The 17,263-nt window shown below is 42.2% G+C and overlaps 10 non-coding genes across 10 annotated transcripts; all 10 read right to left on the bottom strand.

Moving 5' to 3' along the window:
- Positions 1-253: 253 nt before the first annotated feature.
- Positions 254-325, bottom strand: trnap-ugg (transfer RNA proline (anticodon UGG)). The gene has a single exon. It is a non-coding gene; the product is annotated as a tRNA-Pro (tRNA).
- Positions 326-1,656: 1,331 nt separating this feature from the next.
- Positions 1,657-1,728, bottom strand: trnap-ugg (transfer RNA proline (anticodon UGG)). Its single transcript has one exon. It is a non-coding gene; the product is annotated as a tRNA-Pro (tRNA).
- A 1,331-nt stretch (positions 1,729-3,059) lies between these two features.
- On the bottom strand, positions 3,060-3,131 carry trnap-ugg (transfer RNA proline (anticodon UGG)). The gene has a single exon. It is a non-coding gene; the product is annotated as a tRNA-Pro (tRNA).
- Positions 3,132-4,462: 1,331 nt separating this feature from the next.
- trnap-ugg (transfer RNA proline (anticodon UGG)) lies at positions 4,463-4,534 on the bottom strand. Its single transcript has one exon. It is a non-coding gene; the product is annotated as a tRNA-Pro (tRNA).
- Positions 4,535-5,865: 1,331 nt separating this feature from the next.
- Positions 5,866-5,937, bottom strand: trnap-ugg (transfer RNA proline (anticodon UGG)). Its single transcript has one exon. It is a non-coding gene; the product is annotated as a tRNA-Pro (tRNA).
- Positions 5,938-7,268: 1,331 nt separating this feature from the next.
- trnap-ugg (transfer RNA proline (anticodon UGG)) lies at positions 7,269-7,340 on the bottom strand. Its single transcript has one exon. It is a non-coding gene; the product is annotated as a tRNA-Pro (tRNA).
- A 1,331-nt stretch (positions 7,341-8,671) lies between these two features.
- trnap-ugg (transfer RNA proline (anticodon UGG)) lies at positions 8,672-8,743 on the bottom strand. The gene has a single exon. It is a non-coding gene; the product is annotated as a tRNA-Pro (tRNA).
- Positions 8,744-10,074: 1,331 nt separating this feature from the next.
- Positions 10,075-10,146, bottom strand: trnap-ugg (transfer RNA proline (anticodon UGG)). The gene has a single exon. It is a non-coding gene; the product is annotated as a tRNA-Pro (tRNA).
- A 1,331-nt stretch (positions 10,147-11,477) lies between these two features.
- On the bottom strand, positions 11,478-11,549 carry trnap-ugg (transfer RNA proline (anticodon UGG)). The gene has a single exon. It is a non-coding gene; the product is annotated as a tRNA-Pro (tRNA).
- Positions 11,550-17,085: 5,536 nt separating this feature from the next.
- trnap-ugg (transfer RNA proline (anticodon UGG)) lies at positions 17,086-17,157 on the bottom strand. The gene has a single exon. It is a non-coding gene; the product is annotated as a tRNA-Pro (tRNA).
- Between the last annotated feature and the right edge of the window lie 106 nt (positions 17,158-17,263).

The raw sequence follows: 17,263 nt of genomic DNA, 5'->3' as shown, positions 1-17,263 counted from the left end.
GCTAGTTTTAGGGGCTGGGTGTCATTTCAAGTGTATTACATTGGAATCAATATTCGTGGAAGTCAGATTTGCTCTTACTTTTTGCAATTTTTTCTAAATGTAGTGAGTTATTGAGCCAACTAGTGAATATCACAATAGATACGCAGTCCATCGCCTAAACCATTCAGCCACCTCGTCCTGCGCCCAAGAGGTGGCTGTTTGCAACCAGTGGCCAGAGATTTGCCTGTCTGAGCTTGTTAAAAGATCTGCAAAAGGGCTCATCCGGGATTTGAACCCGGGACCTCTCGCACCCAAAGCGAGAATCATACCCCTAGACCAACGAGCCTTAGACAAGAATAAAATTGTTTTTCTTTCTGCGGCAATGACAATGAGGATATCCATTGTTCTTGTCCATGGTGCTTGGAAAGATTGAACCTCATGTGAGTGTTTGTGCTATACTTGTGAGCATAGCAGTCTTCCAAACTGTTGACCAGGCTTCAGTTCAAATCTTTTGTATTTCATCTGCTGTGTCTTTCACACTCTGTCTTCTTAAGCCGCGACAGCAAACTGATGATGACTGTTGACAAATGAATATTGAGCAAATGAGTCAATTAATATTTTAAAAGAGAAAATGAAAAAATTAAACTTCAAAAAGAATGGAGCTCATTTATTTTGAGTTGATTGATGCAACAGTACGTGAATCAAAGTAAACGAAAGTAAAAAATACCCATTCAAATCAATCAGTTTTCAACTAGAGAGATTGAAACGCGTCGTATCTGTCTCAAGCCTCCATATCTGTTTATGTTACACCTCCACATCTGCAATGAAAGGTGGTGGAGCTAGAGCGGTGTTAGTCAAACCATGAGACATACGTATAATCGGTCCTCTCACAAAAACATATGTAGCTTCTGAACCGTTTGACCTACAACATCGTATGACCACTCCCTGGAAAGGGGAGACCCTCACGAACACGGTGGTGTTCTCAATTCGTCTCTACGTCCCCCACAAGTGTCAGGGGACTCGTCTGAAGTCGGAACCCTTTATCTGCCAACTTCTGTTTGTAGAATCCCAAATCTTTGGCCTCCAAACTAATGTGACCCCACTTGTCACAATGTTCTCAGTTTTGCCCTACGTTCCCCACAAGTGTCACGGGACTAATCTGTAGGTAACAGGTACTGATTAAAATAATAGATTTTTTAACCAGGGACCTCTCTCACCCTAAGCCATAATAGTACAACTACACCAATGATCCGTTTGGTCAAAGAATTTTCACTTTCCACAAAAATGACGGTCAGGATATGAATCGATGTCTCCATGTTGCTTCAGAGATTCAAATAGCATTGGTGGTATAGTGGTGAGCATAGCTGCCTTCCAAGTAGTTGACCCGGGTTTGATTCCTGGCCAATGCAGAGCATGAGATATTGGCTAGTTTTAGGGGCTGGGTGTCATTTCAAGTGTATTACATTGGAATCAATATTCGTGGAAGTCAGATTTGCTCTTACTTTTTGCAATTTTTTCTAAATGTAGTGAGTTATTGAGCCAACTAGTGAATATCACAATAGATACGCAGTCCATCGCCTAAACCATTCAGCCACCTCGTCCTGCGCCCAAGAGGTGGCTGTTTGCAACCAGTGGCCAGAGATTTGCCTGTCTGAGCTTGTTAAAAGATCTGCAAAAGGGCTCATCCGGGATTTGAACCCGGGACCTCTCGCACCCAAAGCGAGAATCATACCCCTAGACCAACGAGCCTTAGACAAGAATAAAATTGTTTTTCTTTCTGCGGCAATGACAATGAGGATATCCATTGTTCTTGTCCATGGTGCTTGGAAAGATTGAACCTCATGTGAGTGTTTGTGCTATACTTGTGAGCATAGCAGTCTTCCAAACTGTTGACCAGGCTTCAGTTCAAATCTTTTGTATTTCATCTGCTGTGTCTTTCACACTCTGTCTTCTTAAGCCGCGACAGCAAACTGATGATGACTGTTGACAAATGAATATTGAGCAAATGAGTCAATTAATATTTTAAAAGAGAAAATGAAAAAATTAAACTTCAAAAAGAATGGAGCTCATTTATTTTGAGTTGATTGATGCAACAGTACGTGAATCAAAGTAAACGAAAGTAAAAAATACCCATTCAAATCAATCAGTTTTCAACTAGAGAGATTGAAACGCGTCGTATCTGTCTCAAGCCTCCATATCTGTTTATGTTACACCTCCACATCTGCAATGAAAGGTGGTGGAGCTAGAGCGGTGTTAGTCAAACCATGAGACATACGTATAATCGGTCCTCTCACAAAAACATATGTAGCTTCTGAACCGTTTGACCTACAACATCGTATGACCACTCCCTGGAAAGGGGAGACCCTCACGAACACGGTGGTGTTCTCAATTCGTCTCTACGTCCCCCACAAGTGTCAGGGGACTCGTCTGAAGTCGGAACCCTTTATCTGCCAACTTCTGTTTGTAGAATCCCAAATCTTTGGCCTCCAAACTAATGTGACCCCACTTGTCACAATGTTCTCAGTTTTGCCCTACGTTCCCCACAAGTGTCACGGGACTAATCTGTAGGTAACAGGTACTGATTAAAATAATAGATTTTTTAACCAGGGACCTCTCTCACCCTAAGCCATAATAGTACAACTACACCAATGATCCGTTTGGTCAAAGAATTTTCACTTTCCACAAAAATGACGGTCAGGATATGAATCGATGTCTCCATGTTGCTTCAGAGATTCAAATAGCATTGGTGGTATAGTGGTGAGCATAGCTGCCTTCCAAGTAGTTGACCCGGGTTTGATTCCTGGCCAATGCAGAGCATGAGATATTGGCTAGTTTTAGGGGCTGGGTGTCATTTCAAGTGTATTACATTGGAATCAATATTCGTGGAAGTCAGATTTGCTCTTACTTTTTGCAATTTTTTCTAAATGTAGTGAGTTATTGAGCCAACTAGTGAATATCACAATAGATACGCAGTCCATCGCCTAAACCATTCAGCCACCTCGTCCTGCGCCCAAGAGGTGGCTGTTTGCAACCAGTGGCCAGAGATTTGCCTGTCTGAGCTTGTTAAAAGATCTGCAAAAGGGCTCATCCGGGATTTGAACCCGGGACCTCTCGCACCCAAAGCGAGAATCATACCCCTAGACCAACGAGCCTTAGACAAGAATAAAATTGTTTTTCTTTCTGCGGCAATGACAATGAGGATATCCATTGTTCTTGTCCATGGTGCTTGGAAAGATTGAACCTCATGTGAGTGTTTGTGCTATACTTGTGAGCATAGCAGTCTTCCAAACTGTTGACCAGGCTTCAGTTCAAATCTTTTGTATTTCATCTGCTGTGTCTTTCACACTCTGTCTTCTTAAGCCGCGACAGCAAACTGATGATGACTGTTGACAAATGAATATTGAGCAAATGAGTCAATTAATATTTTAAAAGAGAAAATGAAAAAATTAAACTTCAAAAAGAATGGAGCTCATTTATTTTGAGTTGATTGATGCAACAGTACGTGAATCAAAGTAAACGAAAGTAAAAAATACCCATTCAAATCAATCAGTTTTCAACTAGAGAGATTGAAACGCGTCGTATCTGTCTCAAGCCTCCATATCTGTTTATGTTACACCTCCACATCTGCAATGAAAGGTGGTGGAGCTAGAGCGGTGTTAGTCAAACCATGAGACATACGTATAATCGGTCCTCTCACAAAAACATATGTAGCTTCTGAACCGTTTGACCTACAACATCGTATGACCACTCCCTGGAAAGGGGAGACCCTCACGAACACGGTGGTGTTCTCAATTCGTCTCTACGTCCCCCACAAGTGTCAGGGGACTCGTCTGAAGTCGGAACCCTTTATCTGCCAACTTCTGTTTGTAGAATCCCAAATCTTTGGCCTCCAAACTAATGTGACCCCACTTGTCACAATGTTCTCAGTTTTGCCCTACGTTCCCCACAAGTGTCACGGGACTAATCTGTAGGTAACAGGTACTGATTAAAATAATAGATTTTTTAACCAGGGACCTCTCTCACCCTAAGCCATAATAGTACAACTACACCAATGATCCGTTTGGTCAAAGAATTTTCACTTTCCACAAAAATGACGGTCAGGATATGAATCGATGTCTCCATGTTGCTTCAGAGATTCAAATAGCATTGGTGGTATAGTGGTGAGCATAGCTGCCTTCCAAGTAGTTGACCCGGGTTTGATTCCTGGCCAATGCAGAGCATGAGATATTGGCTAGTTTTAGGGGCTGGGTGTCATTTCAAGTGTATTACATTGGAATCAATATTCGTGGAAGTCAGATTTGCTCTTACTTTTTGCAATTTTTTCTAAATGTAGTGAGTTATTGAGCCAACTAGTGAATATCACAATAGATACGCAGTCCATCGCCTAAACCATTCAGCCACCTCGTCCTGCGCCCAAGAGGTGGCTGTTTGCAACCAGTGGCCAGAGATTTGCCTGTCTGAGCTTGTTAAAAGATCTGCAAAAGGGCTCATCCGGGATTTGAACCCGGGACCTCTCGCACCCAAAGCGAGAATCATACCCCTAGACCAACGAGCCTTAGACAAGAATAAAATTGTTTTTCTTTCTGCGGCAATGACAATGAGGATATCCATTGTTCTTGTCCATGGTGCTTGGAAAGATTGAACCTCATGTGAGTGTTTGTGCTATACTTGTGAGCATAGCAGTCTTCCAAACTGTTGACCAGGCTTCAGTTCAAATCTTTTGTATTTCATCTGCTGTGTCTTTCACACTCTGTCTTCTTAAGCCGCGACAGCAAACTGATGATGACTGTTGACAAATGAATATTGAGCAAATGAGTCAATTAATATTTTAAAAGAGAAAATGAAAAAATTAAACTTCAAAAAGAATGGAGCTCATTTATTTTGAGTTGATTGATGCAACAGTACGTGAATCAAAGTAAACGAAAGTAAAAAATACCCATTCAAATCAATCAGTTTTCAACTAGAGAGATTGAAACGCGTCGTATCTGTCTCAAGCCTCCATATCTGTTTATGTTACACCTCCACATCTGCAATGAAAGGTGGTGGAGCTAGAGCGGTGTTAGTCAAACCATGAGACATACGTATAATCGGTCCTCTCACAAAAACATATGTAGCTTCTGAACCGTTTGACCTACAACATCGTATGACCACTCCCTGGAAAGGGGAGACCCTCACGAACACGGTGGTGTTCTCAATTCGCCTCTACGTCCCCCACAAGTGTCAGGGGACTCGTCTGAAGTCGGAACCCTTTATCTGCCAACTTCTGTTTGTAGAATCCCAAATCTTTGGCCTCCAAACTAATGTGACCCCACTTGTCACAATGTTCTCAGTTTTGCCCTACGTTCCCCACAAGTGTCACGGGACTAATCTGTAGGTAACAGGTACTGATTAAAATAATAGATTTTTTAACCAGGGACCTCTCTCACCCTAAGCCATAATAGTACAACTACACCAATGATCCGTTTGGTCAAAGAATTTTCACTTTCCACAAAAATGACGGTCAGGATATGAATCGATGTCTCCATGTTGCTTCAGAGATTCAAATAGCATTGGTGGTATAGTGGTGAGCATAGCTGCCTTCCAAGTAGTTGACCCGGGTTTGATTCCTGGCCAATGCAGAGCATGAGATATTGGCTAGTTTTAGGGGCTGGGTGTCATTTCAAGTGTATTACATTGGAATCAATATTCGTGGAAGTCAGATTTGCTCTTACTTTTTGCAATTTTTTCTAAATGTAGTGAGTTATTGAGCCAACTAGTGAATATCACAATAGATACGCAGTCCATCGCCTAAACCATTCAGCCACCTCGTCCTGCGCCCAAGAGGTGGCTGTTTGCAACCAGTGGCCAGAGATTTGCCTGTCTGAGCTTGTTAAAAGATCTGCAAAAGGGCTCATCCGGGATTTGAACCCGGGACCTCTCGCACCCAAAGCGAGAATCATACCCCTAGACCAACGAGCCTTAGACAAGAATAAAATTGTTTTTCTTTCTGCGGCAATGACAATGAGGATATCCATTGTTCTTGTCCATGGTGCTTGGAAAGATTGAACCTCATGTGAGTGTTTGTGCTATACTTGTGAGCATAGCAGTCTTCCAAACTGTTGACCAGGCTTCAGTTCAAATCTTTTGTATTTCATCTGCTGTGTCTTTCACACTCTGTCTTCTTAAGCCGCGACAGCAAACTGATGATGACTGTTGACAAATGAATATTGAGCAAATGAGTCAATTAATATTTTAAAAGAGAAAATGAAAAAATTAAACTTCAAAAAGAATGGAGCTCATTTATTTTGAGTTGATTGATGCAACAGTACGTGAATCAAAGTAAACGAAAGTAAAAAATACCCATTCAAATCAATCAGTTTTCAACTAGAGAGATTGAAACGCGTCGTATCTGTCTCAAGCCTCCATATCTGTTTATGTTACACCTCCACATCTGCAATGAAAGGTGGTGGAGCTAGAGCGGTGTTAGTCAAACCATGAGACATACGTATAATCGGTCCTCTCACAAAAACATATGTAGCTTCTGAACCGTTTGACCTACAACATCGTATGACCACTCCCTGGAAAGGGGAGACCCTCACGAACACGGTGGTGTTCTCAATTCGTCTCTACGTCCCCCACAAGTGTCAGGGGACTCGTCTGAAGTCGGAACCCTTTATCTGCCAACTTCTGTTTGTAGAATCCCAAATCTTTGGCCTCCAAACTAATGTGACCCCACTTGTCACAATGTTCTCAGTTTTGCCCTACGTTCCCCACAAGTGTCACGGGACTAATCTGTAGGTAACAGGTACTGATTAAAATAATAGATTTTTTAACCAGGGACCTCTCTCACCCTAAGCCATAATAGTACAACTACACCAATGATCCGTTTGGTCAAAGAATTTTCACTTTCCACAAAAATGACGGTCAGGATATGAATCGATGTCTCCATGTTGCTTCAGAGATTCAAATAGCATTGGTGGTATAGTGGTGAGCATAGCTGCCTTCCAAGTAGTTGACCCGGGTTTGATTCCTGGCCAATGCAGAGCATGAGATATTGGCTAGTTTTAGGGGCTGGGTGTCATTTCAAGTGTATTACATTGGAATCAATATTCGTGGAAGTCAGATTTGCTCTTACTTTTTGCAATTTTTTCTAAATGTAGTGAGTTATTGAGCCAACTAGTGAATATCACAATAGATACGCAGTCCATCGCCTAAACCATTCAGCCACCTCGTCCTGCGCCCAAGAGGTGGCTGTTTGCAACCAGTGGCCAGAGATTTGCCTGTCTGAGCTTGTTAAAAGATCTGCAAAAGGGCTCATCCGGGATTTGAACCCGGGACCTCTCGCACCCAAAGCGAGAATCATACCCCTAGACCAACGAGCCTTAGACAAGAATAAAATTGTTTTTCTTTCTGCGGCAATGACAATGAGGATATCCATTGTTCTTGTCCATGGTGCTTGGAAAGATTGAACCTCATGTGAGTGTTTGTGCTATACTTGTGAGCATAGCAGTCTTCCAAACTGTTGACCAGGCTTCAGTTCAAATCTTTTGTATTTCATCTGCTGTGTCTTTCACACTCTGTCTTCTTAAGCCGCGACAGCAAACTGATGATGACTGTTGACAAATGAATATTGAGCAAATGAGTCAATTAATATTTTAAAAGAGAAAATGAAAAAATTAAACTTCAAAAAGAATGGAGCTCATTTATTTTGAGTTGATTGATGCAACAGTACGTGAATCAAAGTAAACGAAAGTAAAAAATACCCATTCAAATCAATCAGTTTTCAACTAGAGAGATTGAAACGCGTCGTATCTGTCTCAAGCCTCCATATCTGTTTATGTTACACCTCCACATCTGCAATGAAAGGTGGTGGAGCTAGAGCGGTGTTAGTCAAACCATGAGACATACGTATAATCGGTCCTCTCACAAAAACATATGTAGCTTCTGAACCGTTTGACCTACAACATCGTATGACCACTCCCTGGAAAGGGGAGACCCTCACGAACACGGTGGTGTTCTCAATTCGTCTCTACGTCCCCCACAAGTGTCAGGGGACTCGTCTGAAGTCGGAACCCTTTATCTGCCAACTTCTGTTTGTAGAATCCCAAATCTTTGGCCTCCAAACTAATGTGACCCCACTTGTCACAATGTTCTCAGTTTTGCCCTACGTTCCCCACAAGTGTCACGGGACTAATCTGTAGGTAACAGGTACTGATTAAAATAATAGATTTTTTAACCAGGGACCTCTCTCACCCTAAGCCATAATAGTACAACTACACCAATGATCCGTTTGGTCAAAGAATTTTCACTTTCCACAAAAATGACGGTCAGGATATGAATCGATGTCTCCATGTTGCTTCAGAGATTCAAATAGCATTGGTGGTATAGTGGTGAGCATAGCTGCCTTCCAAGTAGTTGACCCGGGTTTGATTCCTGGCCAATGCAGAGCATGAGATATTGGCTAGTTTTAGGGGCTGGGTGTCATTTCAAGTGTATTACATTGGAATCAATATTCGTGGAAGTCAGATTTGCTCTTACTTTTTGCAATTTTTTCTAAATGTAGTGAGTTATTGAGCCAACTAGTGAATATCACAATAGATACGCAGTCCATCGCCTAAACCATTCAGCCACCTCGTCCTGCGCCCAAGAGGTGGCTGTTTGCAACCAGTGGCCAGAGATTTGCCTGTCTGAGCTTGTTAAAAGATCTGCAAAAGGGCTCATCCGGGATTTGAACCCGGGACCTCTCGCACCCAAAGCGAGAATCATACCCCTAGACCAACGAGCCTTAGACAAGAATAAAATTGTTTTTCTTTCTGCGGCAATGACAATGAGGATATCCATTGTTCTTGTCCATGGTGCTTGGAAAGATTGAACCTCATGTGAGTGTTTGTGCTATACTTGTGAGCATAGCAGTCTTCCAAACTGTTGACCAGGCTTCAGTTCAAATCTTTTGTATTTCATCTGCTGTGTCTTTCACACTCTGTCTTCTTAAGCCGCGACAGCAAACTGATGATGACTGTTGACAAATGAATATTGAGCAAATGAGTCAATTAATATTTTAAAAGAGAAAATGAAAAAATTAAACTTCAAAAAGAATGGAGCTCATTTATTTTGAGTTGATTGATGCAACAGTACGTGAATCAAAGTAAACGAAAGTAAAAAATACCCATTCAAATCAATCAGTTTTCAACTAGAGAGATTGAAACGCGTCGTATCTGTCTCAAGCCTCCATATCTGTTTATGTTACACCTCCACATCTGCAATGAAAGGTGGTGGAGCTAGAGCGGTGTTAGTCAAACCATGAGACATACGTATAATCGGTCCTCTCACAAAAACATATGTAGCTTCTGAACCGTTTGACCTACAACATCGTATGACCACTCCCTGGAAAGGGGAGACCCTCACGAACACGGTGGTGTTCTCAATTCGTCTCTACGTCCCCCACAAGTGTCAGGGGACTCGTCTGAAGTCGGAACCCTTTATCTGCCAACTTCTGTTTGTAGAATCCCAAATCTTTGGCCTCCAAACTAATGTGACCCCACTTGTCACAATGTTCTCAGTTTTGCCCTACGTTCCCCACAAGTGTCACGGGACTAATCTGTAGGTAACAGGTACTGATTAAAATAATAGATTTTTTAACCAGGGACCTCTCTCACCCTAAGCCATAATAGTACAACTACACCAATGATCCGTTTGGTCAAAGAATTTTCACTTTCCACAAAAATGACGGTCAGGATATGAATCGATGTCTCCATGTTGCTTCAGAGATTCAAATAGCATTGGTGGTATAGTGGTGAGCATAGCTGCCTTCCAAGTAGTTGACCCGGGTTTGATTCCTGGCCAATGCAGAGCATGAGATATTGGCTAGTTTTAGGGGCTGGGTGTCATTTCAAGTGTATTACATTGGAATCAATATTCGTGGAAGTCAGATTTGCTCTTACTTTTTGCAATTTTTTCTAAATGTAGTGAGTTATTGAGCCAACTAGTGAATATCACAATAGATACGCAGTCCATCGCCTAAACCATTCAGCCACCTCGTCCTGCGCCCAAGAGGTGGCTGTTTGCAACCAGTGGCCAGAGATTTGCCTGTCTGAGCTTGTTAAAAGATCTGCAAAAGGGCTCATCCGGGATTTGAACCCGGGACCTCTCGCACCCAAAGCGAGAATCATACCCCTAGACCAACGAGCCTTAGACAAGAATAAAATTGTTTTTCTTTCTGCGGCAATGACAATGAGGATATCCATTGTTCTTGTCCATGGTGCTTGGAAAGATTGAACCTCATGTGAGTGTTTGTGCTATACTTGTGAGCATAGCAGTCTTCCAAACTGTTGACCAGGCTTCAGTTCAAATCTTTTGTATTTCATCTGCTGTGTCTTTCACACTCTGTCTTCTTAAGCCGCGACAGCAAACTGATGATGACTGTTGACAAATGAATATTGAGCAAATGAGTCAATTAATATTTTAAAAGAGAAAATGAAAAAATTAAACTTCAAAAAGAATGGAGCTCATTTATTTTGAGTTGATTGATGCAACAGTACGTGAATCAAAGTAAACGAACGTAAAAAATACCCATTCAAATCAATCAGTTTTCAACTAGAGAGATTGAAACGCGTCGTATCTGTCTCAAGCCTCCATAACTGTTTATGTTACACCTCCACATCTGCAATGAAAGGTGGTGGAGCTAGAGCGGTGTTAGTCAAACCATGAGACATACGTATAATCGGTCCTCTCACAAAAACATATGTAGCTTCTGAACCGTTTGACCTACAACATCGTATGACCACTCCCTGGAAAGGGGAGACCCTCACGAACACGGTGGTGTTCTCAATTCGCCTCTACGTCCCCCACAAGTGTCAGGGGACTCGTCTGAAGTCGGAACCCTTTATCTGCCAACTTCTGTTTGTAGAATCCCAAATCTTTGGCCTCCAAACTAATGTGACCCCACTTGTCACAATGTTCTCAGTTTTGCCCTACGTTCCCCACAAGTGTCACGGGACTAATCTGTAGGTAACAGGTACTGATTAAAATAATAGATTTTTTAACCAGGGACCTCTCTCACCCTAAGCCATAATAGTACAACTACACCAATGATCCGTTTGGTCAAAGAATTTTCACTTTCCACAAAAATGACGGTCAGGATATGAATCGATGTCTCCATGTTGCTTCAGAGATTCAAATAGCATTGGTGGTATAGTGGTGAGCATAGCTGCCTTCCAAGTAGTTGACCCGGGTTTGATTCCTGGCCAATGCAGAGCATGAGATATTGGCTAGTTTTAGGGGCTGGGTGTCATTTCAAGTGTATTACATTGGAATCAATATTCGTGGAAGTCAGATTTGCTCTTACTTTTTGCAATTTTTTCTAAATGTAGTGAGTTATTGAGCCAACTAGTGAATATCACAATAGATACGCAGTCCATCGCCTAAACCATTCAGCCACCTCGTCCTGCGCCCAAGAGGTGGCTGTTTGCAACCAGTGGCCAGAGATTTGCCTGTCTGAGCTTGTTAAAAGATCTGCAAAAGGGCTCATCCGGGATTTGAACCCGGGACCTCTCGCACCCAAAGCGAGAATCATACCCCTAGACCAACGAGCCTTAGACAAGAATAAAATTGTTTTTCTTTCTGCGGCAATGACAATGAGGATATCCATTGTTCTTGTCCATGGTGCTTGGAAAGATTGAACCTCATGTGAGTGTTTGTGCTATACTTGTGAGCATAGCAGTCTTCCAAACTGTTGACCAGGCTTCAGTTCAAATCTTTTGTATTTCATCTGCTGTGTCTTTCACACTCTGTCTTCTTAAGCCGCGACAGCAAACTGATGATGACTGTTGACAAATGAATATTGAGCAAATGAGTCAATTAATATTTTAAAAGAGAAAATGAAAAAATTAAACTTCAAAAAGAATGGAGCTCATTTATTTTGAGTTGATTGATGCATCAGTACGTGAATCAAAGTAAACGAACGTAAAAAATACCCATTCAAATCGATCAGTTTTCAACTAGAGAGATTGAAACGCGTCGTATCTGTCTCAAGCCTCCATAACTGTTTATGTTACACCTCCACATCTGCAATGAAAGGTGGTGGAGCTAGAGCGGTGTTAGTCAAACCATGAGACATACGTATAATCGGTCCTCTCACAAAAACATATGTAGCTTCTGAACCGTTTGACCTACAACATCGTATGACCACTCCCTGGAAAGGGGAGACCCTCACGAACACGGTGGTGTTCTCAATTCGCCTCTACGTCCCCCACAAGTGTCAGGGGACTCGTCTGAAGTCGGAACCCTTTATCTGCCAACTTCTGTTTGTAGAATCCCAAATCTTTGGCCTCCAAACTAATGTGACCCCACTTGTCACAATGTTCTCAGTTTTGCCCTACGTTCCCCACAAGTGTCACGGGACTAATCTGTAGGTAACAGGTACTGATTAAAATAATAGATTTTTTAACCAGGGACCTCTCTCACCCTAAGCCATAATAGTACAACTACACCAACGATCCGTTTGGTCAAAGAATTTTCACTTTCCACAAAAATGACGGTCAGGATATGAATCGATGTCTCCATGTTGCTTCAGAGATTCAAATAGCATTGGTGGTATAGTGGTGAGCATAGCTGCCTTCCAAGTAGTTCACCCGGGTTTGATTCCTGGCCAATGCAGAGCATGAGATATTGGCTAGTTTTAGGGGCTGGGTGTCATTTCAAGTGTATTACATTGGAATCAATATTCGTGGAAGTCAGATTTGCTCTTACTTTTTGCAGGTTTTCTAAATGTAGTGTGTTATTGAGCCAACTATTGAATATCACAATAGATACGCAGTCCATCGACTAAACCATTCAGCCACCTCGTCCTGCGCCCAAGAGGTGGCTGTTTGCAACCAGTGGCCAGAGATTTGCCTGTCTGAGCTTGTTAAAAGATCTGCAAAAGGGCTCATCCGGGATTTGAACCCGGGACCTCTCACAGCCAAAGCAAGAATCATACCCCTAGACCAACGAGCCTTAGACAAGAATAAAATTGTTTTTCTTTCTGCGGCAATGACAATGAGGATATCCATTGTTCTTGTCCATGGTGCTTGGAAAGATTGAACCTCATGTGAGTGTTTGTGCTATACTTGTGAGCATAGCAGTCTTCCAAACTGTTGACCAGGCTTCAGTTCAAATCTTTTGTATTTCATCTGCTGTGTCTTTCACACTCTGTCTTCTTAAGCCGCGACAGCAAACTGATGATGACTGTTGACAAATGAATATTGAGCAAATGAGTCAATTAATATTTTAAAAGAGAAAATGAAAAAATTAAACTTCAAAAAGAATGGAGCTCATTTATTTTGAGTTGATTGATGCATCAGTACGTGAATCAAAGTAAACGAACGTAAAAAATACCCATTCAAATCGATCAGTTTTCAACTAGAGAGATTGAAACGCGTCGTATCTGTCTCAAGCCTCCATAACTGTTTATGTTACACCTCCACATCTGCAATGAAAGGTGGTGGAGCTAGAGCGGTGTTAGTCAAACCATGAGACATACGTATAATCGGTCCTCTCACAAAAACATATGTAGCTTCTGAACCGTTTGACCTACAACATCGTATGACCACTCCCTGGAAAGGGGAGACCCTCACGAACACGGTGGTGTTCTCAATTCGCCTCTACGTCCCCCACAAGTGTCAGGGGACTCGTCTGAAGTCGGAACCCTTTATCTGCCAACTTCTGTTTGTAGAATCCCAAATCTTTGGCCTCCAAACTAATGTGACCCCACTTGTCACAATGTTCTCAGTTTTGCCCTACGTTCCCCACAAGTGTCACGGGACTAATCTGTAGGTAACAGGTACTGATTAAAATAATAGATTTTTTAACCAGGGACCTCTCTCACCCTAAGCCATAATAGTACAACTACACCAATGATCCGTTTGGTCAAAGAATTTTCACTTTCCACAAAAATGACGGTCAGGATATGAATCGATGTCTCCATGTTGCTTCAGAGATTCAAATAGCATTGGTGGTATAGTGGTGAGCATAGCTGCCTTCCAAGTAGTTCACCCGGGTTTGATTCCTGGCCAATGCAGAGCATGAGATATTGGCTAGTTTTAGGGGCTGGGTGTCATTTCAAGTGTATTACATTGGAATCAATATTCGTGGAAGTCAGATTTGCTCTTACTTTTTGCAGGTTTTCTAAATGTAGTGTGTTATTGAGCCAACTATTGAATATCACAATAGATACGCAGTCCATCGACTAAACCATTCAGCCACCTCGTCCTGCGCCCAAGAGGTGGCTGTTTGCAACCAGTGGCCAGAGATTTGCCTGTCTGAGCTTGTTAAAAGATCTGCAAAAGGGCTCATCCGGGATTTGAACCCGGGACCTCTCACAGCCAAAGCAAGAATCATACCCCTAGACCAACGAGCCTTAGACAAGAATAAAATTGTTTTTCTTTCTGCGGCAATGACAATGAGGATATCCATTGTTCTTGTCCATGGTGCTTGGAAAGATTGAACCTCATGTGAGTGTTTGTGCTATACTTGTGAGCATAGCAGTCTTCCAAACTGTTGACCAGGCTTCAGTTCAAATCTTTTGTATTTCATCTGCTGTGTCTTTCACACTCTGTCTTCTTAAGCCGCGACAGCAAACTGATGATGACTGTTGACAAATGAATATTGAGCAAATGAGTCAATTAATATTTTAAAAGAGAAAATGAAAAAATTAAACTTCAAAAAGAATGGAGCTCATTTATTTTGAGTTGATTGATGCATCAGTACGTGAATCAAAGTAAACGAACGTAAAAAATACCCATTCAAATCGATCAGTTTTCAACTAGAGAGATTGAAACGCGTCGTATCTGTCTCAAGCCTCCATAACTGTTTATGTTACACCTCCACATCTGCAATGAAAGGTGGTGGAGCTAGAGCGGTGTTAGTCAAACCATGAGACATACGTATAATCGGTCCTCTCACAAAAACATATGTAGCTTCTGAACCGTTTGACCTACAACATCGTATGACCACTCCCTGGAAAGGGGAGACCCTCACGAACACGGTGGTGTTCTCAATTCGCCTCTACGTCCCCCACAAGTGTCAGGGGACTCGTCTGAAGTCGGAACCCTTTATCTGCCAACTTCTGTTTGTAGAATCCCAAATCATTGGCCTCCAAACTAATGTGACCCCACTTGTCACAATGTTCTCAGTTTTGCCCTACGTTCCCCACAAGTGTCACGGGACTAATCTGTAGGTAACAGGTACTGATTAAAATAATAGATTTTTTAACCAGGGACCTCTCTCACCCTAAGCCATAATAGTACAACTACACCAACGATCCGTTTGGTCAAAGAATTTTCACTTTCCACAAAAATGACGGTCAGGATATGAATCGATGTCTCCATGTTGCTTCAGAGATTCAAATAGCATTGGTGGTATAGTGGTGAGCATAGCTGCCTTCCAAGTAGTTCACCCGGGTTTGATTCCTGGCCAATGCAGAGCATGAGATATTGGCTAGTTTTAGGGGCTGGGTGTCATTTCAAGTGTATTACATTGGAATCAATATTCGTGGAAGTCAGATTTGCTCTTACTTTTTGCAGGTTTTCTAAATGTAGTGTGTTATTGAGCCAACTATTGAATATCACAATAGATACGCAGTCCATCGACTAAACCATTCAGCCACCTCGTCCTGCGCCCAAGAGGTGGCTGTTTGCAACCAGTGGCCAGAGATTTGCCTGTCTGAGCTTGTTAAAAGATCTGCAAAAGGGCTCATCCGGGATTTGAACCCGGGACCTCTCACAGCCAAAGCAAGAATCATACCCCTAGACCAACGAGCCTTAGACAAGAATAAAATTGTTTTTCTTTCTGCGGCAATGACAATGAGGATATCCATTGTTCTTGTCCATGGTGCTTGGAAAGATTGAACCTCATGTGAGTGTTTGTGCTATACTTGTGAGCATAGCAGTCTTCCAAACTGTTGACCAGGCTTCAGTTCAAATCTTTTGTATTTCATCTGCTGTGTCTTTCACACTCTGTCTTCTTAAGCCGCGACAGCAAACTGATGATGACTGTTGACAAATGAATATTGAGCAAATGAGTCAATTAATATTTTAAAAGAGAAAATGAAAAAATTAAACTTCAAAAAGAATGGAGCTCATTTATTTTGAGTTGATTGATGCATCAGTACGTGAATCAAAGTAAACGAACGTAAAAAATACCCATTCAAATCGATCAGTTTTCAACTAGAGAGATTGAAACGCGTCGTATCTGTCTCAAGCCTCCATAACTGTTTATGTTACACCTCCACATCTGCAATGAAAGGTGGTGGAGCTAGAGCGGTGTTAGTCAAACCATGAGACATACGTATAATCGGTCCTCTCACAAAAACATATGTAGCTTCTGAACCGTTTGACCTACAACATCGTATGACCACTCCCTGGAAAGGGGAGACCCTCACGAACACGGTGGTGTTCTCAATTCGCCTCTACGTCCCCCACAAGTGTCAGGGGACTCGTCTGAAGTCGGAACCCTTTATCTGCCAACTTCTGTTTGTAGAATCCCAAATCTTTGGCCTCCAAACTAATGTGACCCCACTTGTCACAATGTTCTCAGTTTTGCCCTACGTTCCCCACAAGTGTCACGGGACTAATCTGTAGGTAACAGGTACTGATTAAAATAATAGATTTTTTAACCAGGGACCTCTCTCACCCTAAGCCATAATAGTACAACTACACCAACGATCCGTTTGGTCAAAGAATTTTCACTTTCCACAAAAATGACGGTCAGGATATGAATCGATGTCTCCATGTTGCTTCAGAGATTCAAATAGCATTGGTGGTATAGTGGTGAGCATAGCTGCCTTCCAAGTAGTTGACCCGGGTTTGATTCCTGGCCAATGCAGAGCATGAGATATTGGCTAGTTTTAGGGGCTGGGTGTCATTTCAAGTGTATTACATTGGAATCAATATTCGTGGAAGTCAGATTTGCTCTTACTTTTTGCAGGTTTTCTAAATGTAGTGTGTTATTGAGCCAATTAGTGAATATCACAATAGATACGCAGTCCATCGACTAAACCATTCAGCCACCTCGTCCTGCGCCCAAGAGGTGGCTGTTTGCAACCAGTGGCCAGAGATTTGCCTGTCTGAGCTTGTTAAAAGATCTGCAAAAGGGCTCATCCGGGATTTGAACCCGGGACCTCTCACACCCAAAGCGAGAATCATACCCCTAGACCAACGAGCCTTAGACAAGAATAAAATTGTTTTTCTTTCTGCGGCAATGACAATGAGGATATCCATTGTTCTTGTCCATGGTGCTTGGAAAGATTGAACCTCATGTGAGTGTTTGT

Source organism: Salmo salar, chromosome 22, assembly GCF_965601325.2.
Source record: "Salmo salar chromosome 22, fSalSal1, whole genome shotgun sequence".
NCBI lineage: Eukaryota > Metazoa > Chordata > Actinopteri > Salmoniformes > Salmonidae > Salmo > Salmo salar.
The sequence above is the reverse complement of the archived record's forward strand: the minus strand, read 5'-3'. Positions and strand labels throughout refer to the sequence as shown.